The sequence below is a fragment of the Apis cerana genome, linkage group LG1 (genome assembly GCF_029169275.1).
Source record: "Apis cerana isolate GH-2021 linkage group LG1, AcerK_1.0, whole genome shotgun sequence".
NCBI lineage: Eukaryota > Metazoa > Arthropoda > Insecta > Hymenoptera > Apidae > Apis > Apis cerana.
Window position 1 is genome coordinate 17,387,084 of NC_083852.1, and position 16,864 is coordinate 17,403,947.

General features: G+C 42.7%; 1 long non-coding RNA gene across 1 annotated transcript in view; it reads left to right on the top strand.

Moving 5' to 3' along the window:
• The window catches only part of LOC114577807 (uncharacterized), a 103,295-nt gene extending 87,997 nt beyond the window's left edge, over positions 1–15,298 (top strand). The window contains exons 3-5 of the long non-coding RNA XR_009832882.1: positions 11,422–14,382; positions 14,456–14,534; positions 14,607–15,298. This is a non-coding gene — a long non-coding RNA (uncharacterized LOC114577807). The remainder of the gene's footprint in view (positions 1–11,421; positions 14,383–14,455; positions 14,535–14,606) is intronic.
• The last annotated feature ends 1,566 nt before the right edge of the window (positions 15,299–16,864 follow it).

Sequence of the window (16,864 nt, forward strand, 5' to 3'; positions counted from 1 at the left end):
GAAAAAAGACAACGGATCCGCGGATCATACCAGATTTCTCGCGACGCTTGGGAACTCGTAACGACTATGAAATTGACTTTATTGCGGAGAATCAGTAAAATTCGAAAAAAAGCAGAAGAAAGTTTCTGTGATAGATCGAGAAGTAAACATTTTTCATTCCGAAAGAAAGAAACTTTTATTGTAAACTTGATATTCGATGCGACATTTATTTCTACGCAAAAGTGCAAAAGAGGAAAGCGATACTCTAGAAAAGAGTAATAGCGTAACAAGCGATGTGACGTGGAGGATGAATGCAAGACGCGCGTGTCCTGCCAGCAGGGCTTCACCGACGGAGAAATCGAGAAGAGCCTGCGCCCTTGGGGCGACAATGAAAGGGACAGCACAGCCGAAAACACGGCTACCGCCCACTCGATCGTTTGTACACGGGTATTGTCGTTGCTGTTGTTGCCATGCTCGCTGTCGACGTTACCGCAATAGAGAATGAACGCCACCGAGCGTCGCCACAAAAGACAGATTTGTCCTAGAGACCACCCCACGATCGCCACAATGGGACGACGCGTTCACTAAAAGTCCACGTGTGACTCTTAAAACGTCGAATTCACGGGGTGCTCCTTATTCGAGGATCTCTTCTGCTTGTATTCCACGTTATTTCGACGTTAGAATTTCTTCTTCCCTATTTCGTTCGAGGTTTTGATTAATCTGTTCATTCTTCAGCTTGCCATATATTATAAGTAAGCTTAACTTTAATTATTTCGAATTGCTTTCTCTTCTTGGTTTTCTTCTGGCTTCTCTCTATTTCTCTCTTCGCAGAGCACATAATTTTAATTTCAGTTAATTTTCTGAATTAAAAAAAAATAACAGGGGAGGAAGATTATAGCCCCGATTTCAAATTTCTTTCCTCTCGTTCATCTCTCGATCCACGAGTCGAGAAGACATCCTTATCCGTCCCTTCTCGAAACTCTGATCCCTTGTTAGACGTTTCTTCTCGGCTACCTCACGTTCTGCTCGTGGCTCTGGGTAACACGCAACAACCCCGCATCTCAAAAATCGCCGACACAATGAGACGAGTTACGCGAACCGTCTAACAGCCACCTTTCCAACACCTGGCAGCCCTGAAGCGTTCGCCATAGAAATCGGAAATACAAATTGTCGGGGTGAACGTCGCGTGGTACCGGGAAAAGCCACAAATCACCCGTTTCTCCCATCGCTACAACACCACCTACCTTTTCTTCTCTATTCTTCGATCCGGTGCGGCCAACGCGATCCGATCTGAAATGACGCTAACGAGGCCGGCTTTCTCGCCGAGCTGACGGCTTCCAACTTCTCCAACTTTGCATAGAGCGTTGCACGAGTCCACGGTTTTATTGAATCGCCAACCAGATAGGGCCTATTCGGCGAGGATAGGGTTGAATATTCGCTTGAAAATTGATCGAGTTCCCTGGATCTTGAAGACTTAATTAGAACTCTGTTTCGATCAATGAACAGATTGTTATTTATCCCTCGTTAAAAAAATTCCTCTTTTCTCCAGAAGATGGAGAAGGCTATATCTCCGTTTCCACTTGAATTGAATTTCCTCCTTCTCTCTACATCCTCGATATATCATTTGAAGCTTTACGATTATTTATTCCTCATCGAATATAATAATAATTTCTATTAATAATAATAAAAAAAAACAAATTCCTTTTCTATTTCTTTCTTCTCTCCAACGTAAAAGTAAAACTCTCACCTCACCTATCAAAAAACGATATATTGAATCCTCTCCCCTCTTTATTTCCCTTTCGATACGAGCCTCGTCGTAATAAAAAAAAAAAGAAAAGAAAAAACCGCTTTCCAACAGTAGTTTCTCCGGTTGCTGGAAATGGAACACGATCGTCGAGGTATCCCCTTACAACCGTCGTCTTCCTCGGTATCAACGGTGCCAATATAAAGAAAAGAAAAAAAAGAAAGAGCGAGAGAGAGAAATCAGAAAAAGAAGAGAAAGAAACTGATTAGCCGGCATCTTGGATCCGGTCCAAGAGTCCTCTGGGATTACCTCTGGTAGCGGTTGTCGGTCCCGGCCACGGTACGAGAGAGCCGATTAGCCCTGAGATCGTGTTATATTCCTCGTGGGCGAGGGCGGTCGCGGGCAAAACGGACGATCCTGCTCGAGGACATAATTTACGCTGGGAAAGGGCGAGTAGCGACAGCATTAGTAGCTAAGTGGGGTCCTACGTTATCCTATATCCCGAGCGTGGATTGCGCCTGTACGTGTACACACAGTGTGCCCCGGGGACCACGATACGCGGGATCCTCCAGGTGATTCCTATCTGCCGCTGGCACCCGCCACGCCGGCAACAACACCGAGGCCCATTCAGATTACGATCTTCCTTTCCTAAGCGACCGAGAGAGAGAGAGAAGCGGCCGTTTAAGGCACGGAGAAAAACGAAGCGGCTTATTGTTGCGAAACTCTTCCTCGGTACAATCGGTGAATCGCGTTGCAAACTCGCCGCGACACCTTCTCCAGCTTTTGCGGTCTACGGGTTATTACCATTTTGCCAGGCGAACTGAACTCCTTTGTCTCGGGGAGAATCGTGAATCGTCTAGGGTGAAAGGAAGATGGTGGGCGAAATAGGGAAGAAATGGGTGTTGTAATCAGAATTGCGACGAACAGTTGGGAAAAGATGATCATACGAATTCAACGATTATATATGGATGGTTAATCAACCAAGTAGTTTGATCAATCCCACGATTTTAAGTTTAAGTCGTTATCGAAGTGAATCGTGCTTGTTCGACCACTCTTCTTGTCCTCCCTGCGCACTGTTCCCGCGGACAATCGCGATCCAAAGGGAGGAAACAAGGTGTGAACGGCGGTATACCGGCGACACGTATCGCGAAGCGCGAGAACAGGCGTCGACGCCGAGCAGAGAGGCATCGAAGAGTATCGGGGACAAGCGTCTCGCGTCGAGACAAGGGTCGGTGACACACGATTGCTATGAGCGTGGCGTCTTCCTCCCGACCGACCAGGATTTACATTTAAGGGCCGACCGGCAGCGGCATTGAATCGTCAGTCAATGTGAAATTTAAACGTAGGAGCTTGTCCCGGCCAGCGAGGAGGCGACCAAAGAGGCGAGATAGGTATCCGAATACATTAAAGCGGTCGAAGAGGATATCTCGGGAGGCTGGCCAAGGGTTTTTGGTGGCCGATACCCCGGCCACAAAGAGAGAGAGAGAGAGGGGGAGAGAAAGGAATAGCCTCGTCAATTAATTAGAGGCAAAATGGCCACCACGGGGACGGGGACGGTGGACCACCATTTTATCTGTGGCCATGCAGCACCGGCCGGATTCGACGTTAAGCGTCGAACGTAGTCAGTCGTAAAGTAGAGATAAGTCGCCGCCTACCAGAAAGGATAGCCGAAACGGCAGCAGCAGCTGCGCCCGCAGATATTATGGCGCCGAAAGGGGGCTGGAGAGGATAAATCCCGGTAGATTAGATCGTGGACCTCTCGACTTTCCAGCCTCGTGAAACTTTCGGCTTTAACGTTTAAACTATCACCCCCTTACCCCTCCACCTATCGTCGAGGTTTCACGCTGATGGCGGTGGCCACCTGGAAGAACGAGAGGACCTCTTCTCTGCGGTCGCGCCGCGTTTCCGTCTTGCACCTTGCGCCCACAGAATGTCTGCCAGCGATGGCGGACGATAGGTATTAATTTTTTTTATAAAAGTTGTCGAGAAATAAAATGTCGAAGGCACATGGGTTACCTCGTTTCAGACGTTTCGATCGAATTTTTGGAAATTCGTGAACGTGCAAGGTGCTCGAATATATCGAATATAAATGCATAAATTTGCTCGTTTAAAGGAGTTTCGACATCTGCGTTGAACGCTCGTTCGGCTTCCTTGAATTACGCGCCATTTTAACGTGGTTGGCGATTACACCCGTTAAAGGAAAGACGTTCGTGTTCACGTAATAACAAGCGACTATTGCAAAAGGTAACGCGGCAGATTTTCTATGACATGAGCGAATACCGATCGGTTAGCTCGCCATATTCGCGAGCAATGATGCTTACCCAATCGGAACGGTAGCAAGAATTTCCCCGTTGGCAGGAGCAATTACAGCCAATTACAGATAAACAAGGATGAAAGATCGATTAAGAGAGATTCCCGATGCAAAGTCGAAAAATTCTTTGTGCAAACGTGTCAGGTTTTTTACCTCTGATCCAACTGTTTATAGATAAAGTGATCATAGAAGTATGATCGGAGAAAAAAGTAAATTACAAAGTTACTCTCGAAGCTGTTCTAGTGATAAAGATAAAAATAAAAACAAAAAATTCTTTGCTTTATGATGAATCTTTGCTTTACCCATTCATATAAATGAAATGATTACGTTAAAAGAAAAAGTTAATGACAAGTAAATTACAAAGATTACAACTGGGACTTATTGCTCCAATATTAAAAAATTTAAACTTTATCCAGATAAAGTGATTATAGAATTATACCGAAGAAAACGTGAATGACAAGTAAATTGCAAGGTTGATTCGATGATTAATGATTGTATCATTGTTTCTGAAGGAATACACGCGCCTCACTCCGTTTATATTATAAGCTTAACGTTTCTCCAAACGTTTCTTCGTCTGTGATCTAATCGCGTTTCCTGCGAAACGGAGATACCATTCAGAAATACAATGTAATACCGTGACGAGCACGAGTTTAGTAAAAACATTGGAACGAAATTTATTCACGATGCGTGCTTACGGTGCTGTTACTTCTCCACAATCGAAGAAACTCTCGAGTTAAGAATGGAATGTTAGATTATGCTGTTAGAATCAATTCAAGGATATTCTTCTTCATCGCAATTTGCCAACACCAGAAGTCAGATTGCAACTAATAGTGATATTTTTAACTAGAATTTATCGCTTAAAATACCAACTGCATATTCAATCCCAAGCGTTTCTTCGTCATTAACGTGATCGACACTCGGGGTAAAAGCATGGATGAATCGACGAGGAAAAATCATTCGATCTTCTCGGTTATTTTCACTCGGTCTTCCAGTTGAAAATCCAGGAGAGGGGACAAAAAAGCGGGAAAAAGGAAGTTGGAGATGGCAGGAAATGGGGGGGAAAAAAGGAGGGAGATGCAGGGAAGGGATGGCGAGCGAAAAGGGGGCAGAAGAAGAGGAAGAAAGGGGAAAGAAGAGGGAGATGGGTGGAAGAAGGCGAGGCGAAGTGAAGCAGCACGCACAGTGGCTGGAATAAAAAGCGACAAAATAATTACCGGCATAAAGTGGGCTCGGGGACTTGCATAATTTCTCACGAAAGCGTCGATATTCGTTGCGCTTGCCTGAGAGGAAAGTCGAAGAAAGAGGAGCAAGGAGGATAAACGGACGAGGATAAATCGAGGAGTAGTCGAGATAATTTTTAATTATCACGGTAGACACACATACACACACACGCGCGCACATTGTGCAATACGAACGGTCGAATTATAATATTAACAAGCCGTATGAAAACTTATCGCCCGACTGATCTAAATGCGAAAATAATTACGCACAATGCTCCTTAAAATTCCTATCTTACGCCATCCGTGTCTGGAATCGTTCACCCTCGTTCGCCATCGCGCTCGCGTGAAAAATATACATTTTTGCGGCCATTTTTTCCAATCTTTCAACAACCTTTCCATCTTTCTCAAAACGTAACCTCCAACATCTTCGAGTAATTTCTCACGAGATCGACGAGGCGTAGAAAAATCAGTGCGATGAAGAGAGACAGAGAGAGCGAGAAAGAGAGAAGGAATAGGAAAAGAGAGGAATGACGGGGGAGAATCGTCGAAGGTGGGAGGAGAAAAATCGGTCAGCTTCGTGGTAGAAAGAGGCGAGGGAGGGGGAGAGGGGGGAGGGAGCAATTTGTTCGCTAAAAGGGAGAGCATAATAATGCAATTATGCGTCAGGTACATGCACTGCCGGCGCGATTCTTATTAGCAGGCAATATTTTAATGCCAAATTGAATTTAATGATCCCGTAATTCGGGCCGCGTTGTTGCCGCTCGAGGGTGCCCCCACATTCGAGATCTCGAACCCCGCTTCCGTCGATCGGATCGATCCGCACGCTCGCGAAAAAAAGAGGAAAGGGGAAAAGGAAAAAGAGCGAAAGGGAAGGGAGACGCGGCACCGCCGACAGAGATCGGCGCAGGATATCTCGAGTTGGCCGTAATTTACGCGGCCGAGGTGCGCAATTAATCGCGATTATCGCACCATGGAAATCCGTGATTATTTTAATATCACGAGCGAGAGATGATGGCTTGGCTCGAAGATTTACGAAAACTTGAAATCGTTTACGCAAAAAAGAAAACGCGCGACCTGGCCTTAATTCGAGTATCTGGAAAAAAAAAGAGAAATTAAAATGAAATAAAGGAGATGATCAGTGAAATTACCCAACTATCATTACCGAAATATATGAAATATAAGAATAAACGTTACCTAAATTACATATTACTTTCGTCCTTTCGAGAAGATTTTCTCTTAGATTGTTCACCGTTGCTCTTTACGAGACAAATACTTCTCCTCCAACCCCTTAATTACCTCGACTGCACAACTCCCCCTCTCTCTCTCTCTCTGTCTCTCTCTCGTCTACAAAATCCAACGAATTTCCCGAAACCAATGGTGCACATAGCAAAAATAAGGAGAGGGAATCGCTTATTACTCGTAATAAGGCCGTGTGCAACAACCGTTCAACAACCCTCGCCTCCGTCTCCATCCTTGATACTTTGCTTGTTCATTTCGGGCGAGGATCTCGAGGGCGTGACGGGAGGATGCGCGGGAGAGGAGGTAGGGGCGCAGCAAGGGGTGGGGAAAAAAACTGATTGCAGGTACCCACGAGCAGCACTCAATTCAGATAATGGAATGACTTGATCGTGGCGGCAGCTTCGTCTTCTCGAGGTCTCAAGGCCCTTTTACCGCGCCGGAATAAATTGGCCGCGCGGGCTGCGTCACTCCCAACGCCTACCAAACACGCTCCGCGAATAAATTTGTATCCCGGCTTCCTCTTCGCTCGCTCCCTTTATCGTTCGCTGTTCGATATTAACCCGATCGATTCCCGATTCACCACGCTTCCGTACACGAGCCGAACCATCTTTCCTTTGTCAATTTTATATTAGAGGGAGATTGGAGAACGAGAGAAGCGAAAGATGCTTTTCTTTTTCTCCACGCGTTTCGTGTAAGAAATTAAATTGGATTGCAATTAGAGGAAGTCCTGTAGAAAGTTTAGAAGAAGATGTTCGAAAGGAGAAATAGATCGTGGATTATATGGATGGAGAATCGGTGTTAAGGTAGGGGAGGTGGTCGCGAAAATGGACGAGGCTTTAAAAATCTTGAATCGATCTAAATTGATGGAACGTATTAATAGGAGAAAAATGAATTTCGAAAGTAATTTCGTTCCGATATTCGTGATATTCCTCGGATATAATAGATGCGACCGGGTCTCCGAGACTCGGATAGGTTTTAATAAATGTAATTAGCTTCCGCTTTTATTGCAAGTTGTTGAGCCGATGCTGGCTCCGAAGGCTGATTTCTCATGATCGAAAACAACGAGCTCGGTCGTTATTCACGATTACCAATAATAAATTCACCCATCACGAGCCGCGTGTCTTGCGCAAAAGGTTTTCGAGGGAAGATAGCGGCGCGCGATATATCGATTTTCGCGAGAGGCTTAACCGTCGATGGTGATTAATTGTGCTAGCGTTTAATCTTGCGTCGAGTTTTAAGAGATATTACGTTTAACCGGCCGGCCTTGAGTTATTGCCTTGAAAATAATCGTTCCCTTTATTCTTCTGTACACCTCCCCTGGAGAATCCCCTCGATCGTGTTCCGTGGCGTGACTTATCTGCATCTGCGAGAAATGTTCATCTTGCAATTTTCTTTCTCTTCGCGAGAAGAAACGCGAGGGAAAAAAAGAAAAATTATGAAGAATTATTATCGACTCTTGGATTTCTTCAAACTTTATATATAAAAAAAGAAACGAATCTTTGAAGCTAAGTAAGATGAATAGAAGTACGGCGAAAAAAGGAAAAAAAGAAGCAATAACCCACGTGTTAAATTTAGGAGTGAAAGGCGTATCAGAGATACGTAAAGGTATACGTATAGACAGCGATTAGTTAGCTTCATGTTTCTCGCGAAGGCGTTAGAACAAACACGAAGCCGCGGTTGGCATTCGATTACCAGCGAACTTGATGGCTCGTTACCACCTCGGTGTGGGAGTTGGAATTGAAAACGTTACCTCTGACACTCCGTAGGCTCAATTTCGTCAGTGAAGTGATGCAATCGATACGCCATTACCGCCGTGTTAATGCAATCTTTGTTGACATATAAACAGATGTGGAAAAAATATGCGCCTACTATGTAGCGCGTGAAAAATTTCAAAAGCAAACAAACAAATTGGCGCGCAATCCGACATGTTACGTAAGAACTTTTTTATTAAATGAAACGACGATTCTTTGAGGCAACTTTAACGATCGTTCTCTATTGTTAAATCACGAGACGTCCACGAGGGACGTTCATCCCGGTTCATCACGTTGGAAGAGAATGGAAAACGAGGGAAGATAAGTAATCGTTTAAAAAGTGCGCCACGGCGATGGCGGACGGAACCATCCAGCCTAACTACATAAGTATATCTTTCTTTTCGTTCCTCGCGAACAGACCCTGCAGCCTTTCGCCTCCTTTTGCTCTGCATTTTTTTTCTCTCTCCTCTCATCCATTCGATGCCTACTTCTATCTCCTTGCGTGGCCCTTCTTGATTTCTTTTTGGTACCATATTTTGTTAAATTTCTTTCTTCAATTATTTAAATCATCTATGAAATGAAACGAAATGAATCTTCATCGTTGATTTTCCAACAATTGTCAATAATTTTCCCACGTTCCCTAAAGAAATATATATATATATATATATATATATTTTCATTTTCATCGATACTTTATTCTTTTCCCTTTTATCGGCAACTCGACGCTTTCCTTTCGAAGCGTGCCTCGGGATGCTGTTCGTCCCTCAACCCCCTCGATTCTCATCTTCCACCCCATTACCCTCGATGAACACCTTCTTCACGTTTCTTCGATTTCTAAATTTCTCTTCGAGTCCTGCTCCATTCTCTTTCTCTCGTTCCCTCGCCCTCCCTTCCTCCTCTCACATTCGCCTCTCAGTCTTTCCTACAAAGAAGCGACCCCCTCTTCCACCCCCTTCTTCCTCATCTTCCTCTTCTTTTCCCTCCCGTTCTCTCCAACCTTCCGCCCGATTCTCGTTCTCTCCTCGTTCCAGCAATCTCCACCCTGTCCTCCTTTCTCCTCGATCCTCTCTCCACCTGTTTCTCTCTCTCTCTCTCTTTCTCTCTTTCTCTCTCGTTCGCGCCGCCTTTCTGCGTTACGGTACGATCCGGCAGAGCCGCGCCGCTTGCGGCACGGAAAAAAGGCGGCCCTAAAAGAACTTCATATTTTTTATGCTCTGACAGCGACTTGGGTGGTCCAAAATGGCCGCCAATGATGTAATATAGTGCTCTCGCGCCGGCTATCCCACCACCACGGGGACGTCACGCCAGCCTATATAGAGGTAAACCCTCTCTCCCTTTCTCTCTCTCGTCTAACTACCCTCTCTCTCCCTTTCTCTCTCTCTCTCTCTCTCCCTCTCCCTTCCCTCTCGGTGTTGTTTCTTCCTCTGTCCCCCTTCCGCCACTCGAGCGCGGCACACCTAAACCCTTAACCACCTACTTCTAACCGCGCGGGTTCCTCGGATCCCATTGCCGGCCTCTCCCGGGGCATGTAATTACTCGACGGACGATGTCTTTCGGCCCTTTTGCTCCTCGACCGTATTACCTTCTTCGGCCGTCTCGCGCTCCACCGACGTTGTCGCGCGGCCGGATCGCGTGGCCTTTTTTTTTTTTTTTTTCCCCTCCCCCTTCGACTCGAGACCACGATTTTTGCTTTTGATTAAACAGATTCCTCGGGGTGTTTGAGTTTGGTAAGATCGTGGAGTTTTCCATGGGGAAAAGGATGTAGGAGATATTTTTTTTTCTTTGCGTGGTTGAAGTTGATTTTATTTGGAAATTTTAAATTGTATGGTAAACTGGGGCGATGATTTTCTATAGTTCCATGATATTCTTTGTCGAGTATAATTGGTGATTTAAGTAAGTCGTGGAAATTTATATTTGTGAATCGATATTTAGAGAAATTATAAGCGATATTGTTACTTGTACGAATATATGAAAGCTTTGAGAGAGTATCGATCAGATCTTTTTTAATTTATTTAATAATATAATTCTTTTTTAATTACATAGGAGGGAGGAGGATAAATTATCGGTGGGTAATCGAATTTATAAATACTAAAGATATCGATTGAAATTTGCTTTATTTATTTATTTAATTAATTACAATACAAAAGTGAAAGGAGGATAAACTCTCCATTATCCTTTTACATTCCGCTTTATATTTATGTACGAAAATTTTAAATTAATACGTCGATATCAATCTCAACGTCGTACAGGCTTCCGTGCTACAATTATCTTCTGTCGCTGGGGGCCAATAAGCGAGCGTCGCAATGGCGGCGAAACCCTCGGGCAAGTTCGACACTTCCATCGCGAATTTATGAACGCATTGTGTCTCCCACGATCGCAACGCGGAACGAGTTTATCGAGTTGCTCGCTGTCATCGACTGAAAAAAAAAAGAAAAATTATTATCTTGGAAAAAGTATTACAAACAACATTCTCGTTGATCGTCTCTCCCCCTTCTCTTTTTCTCTCTCCTTATTTACGATCCTCCTTCGCACACGCGCGCCAAAAGGGTGCACGCTTTCGAAACGAGGAAAGCTTTTCCCTATCTCGAAAGAAAATCTTGCGAACCGCCCCCCGAAACGGACAGGTATCCCCGAAATACCGCAAAGCACCACGCGATATTTAACGCAGGAAACGTCGAATTTGAAAACTGATGCTCCAACGATTCGTCACACGGCTGAAACGGTTAAAGGAGCCGCGCGTTTCTCCCAGGTAGCATTCCAAAAATTCGAGCCGATCCCGATGTTTCGCGATCGGCTCCCAGCCTTAAATATTGTGACTTCGCCGTTAGTCACGCCGAAGAATTTGTTCCACGAGGCGAGATTTTCTCATCTGAAAATCTCTGGACAGAAATACTACGTGACGAATCTACAGATTTTCTCCCACCCGTCATCTTACCTTCCTCGCCGTCCTCCTCGGTAACGAATGCACGGAACAAATCGCGACGAGCGAGAGTTTCAGAAAATCGATTTTCAAGGAGAATCTGCTTGCCCGATAATCAGGATAATCATGGAAGAATTTTATACAGTTATAATTTCATCGCGAGCCGTTTTCTGGAACCGGGATAGGCGGGGACGGTTCGCGTAACTCAGCGTGGCCTCGGAAGAAGAAGATAATCGTGGCAATTTTCTTGATTCCAGGATCATCGATCATCCAGTTCGAGGTAAAGGAAGAGGGGAAAGAAGAAATTCTCGATTGCCTGGTGGACAATTGGTTAATATCCTGGGCGAGCGGTTCTCCCGTTCTTGCGCCGCGCCGCCATATTGGCCGCGGAAACGGCTACTTCCCGGGATAATCCGGGGAAGGAGCAAGCTGCGCCCGAATCGTGGAAGCACCACCATTTGCGGCTGTTCGCCAATTCCACGCCCATCCTAAAGTTTTACTGCCGGCCGACGACCGATGGATCCGGGGATATTTCTTCGGCCAACGTTTTGGGAAATCTCGAGCGAGCGGAAACCGATATTTCTGACGGCCGTTTGCGGTTTCAGCGGCTCGTTTCTCGCCAGGAAACGGCTGGTTGCCGGCAGATTTTTGACGACCGTTCGATCCACGGAAGTCTATTGGTGAGTCTGGCTTTCCAGGCTCGCAATTATAGAAACTACTTTTTTCTTATTTTGTGGGGGAAGCCGAGGATCCGTAATTGGTATCCGTATTTTCTAAAGAATTTGGCTTTTTTCTCTTGTGTATGTATGTACGTATGCGTGTGTGTGTGTACGATATGTATAACGTATAAAACGTCACCGCCTTGTTACGCCATCGTTGTTGGTAAAGAAAAGGAATGAAACAAGTTTGAGAATGGTCATGTTAGAACGGTTCTGTTTATTGAGAAAGCGAGCAAGGTGGTCGCCGTGAATCGTTGGTAGCCATTTATGAGAAGCCCTACCGATGCTTCTTACCTCCTTATACCGACCGGTTGTCCTCATTTTCGCAAAGAACTTTATCCAATAATGCAATTAAGACCGCGGCAATGGAACGTTCGCGTGTAACGATCGAATTAAGCGCGACGATGTATTCTCCTACCTCAAAAGTACCTTTATAAATCCGTCATTTTTGGATTGCAAGTTTTCTAAATAAACAAATTCGTGAAATTGATTTCGAAACTCTCGTTCAATTGTTCGGGATAATTCTTCGTTTCAAATAGATTTTTAAAATTTATCGCGTTTGCGCATAAGATAACTCGTGTATTTCATTTACATATAAATTTCGCGTAAATAAATATTCACGAAAAATAATTTTCTTTCTGCATCTCTCGTGAAATATTAATATTATTCCGTTGAAATAGATCGTATTACGTGTAAAGACATCAAATATAGCGTGCATATTTTTCGAAAGAAAAAAAAAATATCTAAAATTAGTTCGCTAGATAAATCTAACCAAAATCTAAACGCAATCTACGACCAACCAACCGACACAAACGTATCCTCCATACCTCCGCCTTTCCCTCCATCCACGCCTGTATAATATATACACTCTCAACGACACGCCTAACGAAATTATACACATATACATACGCGCATAGAACGGCGAACACGACAATGGAAGAAAAGGGAAAGAGAGGAGAAGCGATCGAAACGGTTTCAATCTCTGCCCAACCGGTATTAATATTTATCGAGCGTTTTCGGGGCGCAGTAAATAATGGAGCGAGGCCGAGGTTGGTTGGCGTGTACGATAATTTCATTGCTTAATTCGAGCACGCCTCTGTGCCTCTGGCCAAGAGGGTTCAAAAGAGCGGTTCACGTACGCGACGAAGAGGAGAGGAAATCGGGTCCACCGTGCACGCGCGCTCCTTCGTTTTTCGTGGGCGCGCGAAATCGCAAGAGAGCCCTCGAGATCCTTGGAGGTGGCCGTAAACGATCGTTTCGTACCGGCTCGAAAAATATTACGTCTTCATGGACACCGAGGTTACGCCGTCGGTATAATTTCGTCGTTAAACTCATCCCTACCCCTTTTGTACGGCCGTTTCATCCCCGTATCGTGACCGGTTATCGTGTGGTAGCGAGAGAAAGAGAAAGAGAGAGAGAGAGAGAGGGGGAGTTATACACGAAGGCTGTCGTTCGATCGATGATAATGATCCCGTTGATGATAGCTTCGAACGTTATTATACGCATCTCATCGATGCGAGATAGAAGAGAGCGAAATATTGAGAGATGCGAAAGGGAGGAGAGAGAGGAAGGAAAGGGGAAAAAAACATGTTGAAGAGGTGCGTTCGTGTTTCAAGAGCTGGAAGCGATTGGTCGACGCCATTACTCACACCGTTTGCGCCTGCCACATGGCTCGATGGATCTTTTCTTCTCCATTCGCGCCCCCTATTCTGGTTTATTCCTTCTTCTTTTCGAGAGCTGGCAACTCGCTGCTTTCACGGGAGGATCCGTTTGATTGTTGAACGTGTTTGTCTTATTTATCCTGTAACGAGAGATTGATTTAATAAAATACGACGATATTCATTGAAAGAAAAGAGTAGAAAATTTCTTTCCTTTTCTAAACCTACCTTTATTTCGATCAATTTATCCACGTCTTCCATTCCCTTTTTTATATCTTTCGTTCGTTTACAGTTCCCTTGCCAAACCCCTGCCAAAGGAATTGTCAAGAGGATTTTAACTTTCCAACGTTCCGTATTTAGATTCGTTGCGTCACATCCAAGGAGCTAACGCGATGCCAGCTAGATAGGTTACACGAAACGATCCGTCAAATTGGTGTTATCGTCGTGCGCTTATGCAAACCGACCCATTAGCGGGAAACCGACGCGCGTCAATCCGTTTTAAAAGTGGCGCGTCAAACTCGCACGCCAACACGAGATCCGGTGGAGCGCGTGTGCACGATCGTCGAAGGGAAACGTGTTCATACGACTCGTCAACGGCTCGTTAAACGCGACGATGGCGCGTGAACACGAACGGAAAGTTCAACGAGAGTTCACCGGCTGAAACAATGTTGCGCTGCGAATGTACTCGCGTGCAACGTTTCGAGGATTTAACGATGGGAAGATAGAATATCTATTTATTTCAAACAATGCCCATTCGGAAAAATTCGTGACGCGTTTAAGATAATTGTCCATCGTTTCATTACCGATCTCAGAGGCGAGATTTAATGAAGATGGTTTTAATGTAAGTGTTTTACATTAAGATATAATAATTAACATTAATTCACGAATCAACTAAACTTTGATGATAATTGCAGGTCTTTTACGGTCTAATACGAGACATCCGAAGCTAAAGGAAACGAATTCAGAGTCAGGGGAACGGGAGATGGAAAGGAAGTAAGTAGGAAAGTAATTATAACACGAGTAATGTTAAAAATAATGCTTTTTTTTATTAAATTTTCATTACAGTTTCATCATATCGAGCTTGGAAATCAAAGATATCGCGCGCTATTCTTCTTCTCGATCAGATAAAAGATGGAAAAAAAGAGTCAGACTCTGAGCGCCACGATTTCTGGATCGTTCGGGATCCCCGGTCTGTGCTCGCGAGGCATGACGCGACATGACAGTCTCTTTGTCCAGGACGTTATGAAGATGTCGTCGAACAAACGCCGCCACGGAGACGTGCGAAGCGTTTACAAAACGTTTACGCGTACCACGGGTCCGCGTACACATCAACGCCGCTCGCATTATCTGATGGCACCGACATACGTCTTCGCTGTCAGCCGATCGTTAAGGGAACAATCAGACGTGCCGGAGACGGATCGGCTGCCAACCATTTCCACCCCTCTCCCTCTGCATCTTCTTTTTCGTTCTTTCCTATTTCTTTTTATACCGCTTCCTCTTTCCAGACTTCCTGCTCCCAAACTCCCAAGGAATCCTCCTCCTTTTATCCCCTTTTTAAAACTGTGAATAAAAGATGAAGAGGACGACGCTTCTTTGTGATAATTAGTGAATGAGTGTAAAAATAATAATAAGTGATAAGTAGTTATTTAAGTATATGTAATCTAGATATGAATAAAATAATGCATATAACATACTATATTATATTGTATAATTTTGTAATATATTATAAAATTATTATAATATGTATTAATTTTACCATACACATACATGTATATGCATTTTTTTTTTGCAATATCTAGAATTTAGACATTAGAGATTTCTGTTATAGATAATAAGAATTGTAATATCGTAAATTTATTTTGTAAAAAATTAATTAATTTAAATATTATACATTTATATATTATAACTTTAATAAAATTGTATACCGTGTTCTCTTGTAAAAAAATTATAATTTGTTTTTATCAATAAAACTTTTTAACACAAAATTCGTTTTATTTTAATCTATTCCTATCTTTCTTTCCAACATCCTTTTTAATTTTCAGCATTACAAATTAAACACGATATTCCATGGAAAGCATTTAAATTTTGAAATTATAAATGGATATAATAATTTTTCATTTCGTACAGTGTGCTTTTCTTATAAAACGATCTATGACCATTTTGGACGGCGGAATGATCGAATAACGGACAGAATGGAAATTCGATTACTCGTGTCCTGCAGGTGTTTCCCTCGCTGTCCCTTTATTACGTGACAATATTGCAAACGTTTCTTGCTGGCAATAAAACGTCTTAAGATCCACGCCAGATGTCACAATGGGAAATGTCATATACGAGACCGAAATCTCAAATATTAGCGAATTCCTGGTTAGATAGAGAGGGTGGTGCACGTCCACGTTCTAATATCGTGGTTTTTTCCCGGTTCTTACGACATGTGCGCGAAACGGCTTATAAAACTTTTGTAGAGTATGGCCATCGCGATGAGTATCATCCAGATATCACTTATCGCAGTGCGATAAAATCATGTAAACTGAAAAAATTAAAGCATAAATTTATATTTCCTTAATTTTTTAAATTTCTTATAACTAAATAAGTTAAAGATCATAAATTAATATAAGTTAATGAAACAAATATATAAATTGGAATAAATTTAATTAATGTTGATATTAAAAAAATTTGTTTTCAGTTTATTATTTCATATGAGTAAATTATTCAAAAATAAAATGGAAAAATTCCAATTTTTAAAAAAAATAATATTTGAATTAAAAAATTAAATTGATCAGATTTTGTAAAATCTAATGATCTTAAATATATAATAATAAATAGAAATAAAAAAATTCTTGAAATTACGGAAATTAAATTGACACATGTTTTTAAAGTGCAATTATTCAAAAATAACAAAAATATATAAATATATAAAATAAAACAACTCTACAAAATAAAAATTAAACAAAATAAATAAATAAAAGGTAAATATCTGCAGAAATCAGAAAACTATCGACAAAATTATAAAAAACATTAACAAACTATTATGCCAAAAAATAAGTACAGATAAGTACGCAAAAATAACGAGTACATCAAATAAAGAAAACTTAAAAAAATTATCCAAACCATAGAAAATAATCCTAATAAAGAGTAAGTATAAGATACCCCCTAAAAAAAAAAAAAAAATTTCATAATAAAAATATGATGCCACCTCTTTACACATCATATTCTCCTGTTAAAAAGTCGGAAATTTGGGCGAAAAATTTTAAGGAACTTTAAGAATCGTCTCTCTGTTAAAATTTTTAGTGCCACCTCTTTACACATCATATTCTCCTGTTAAA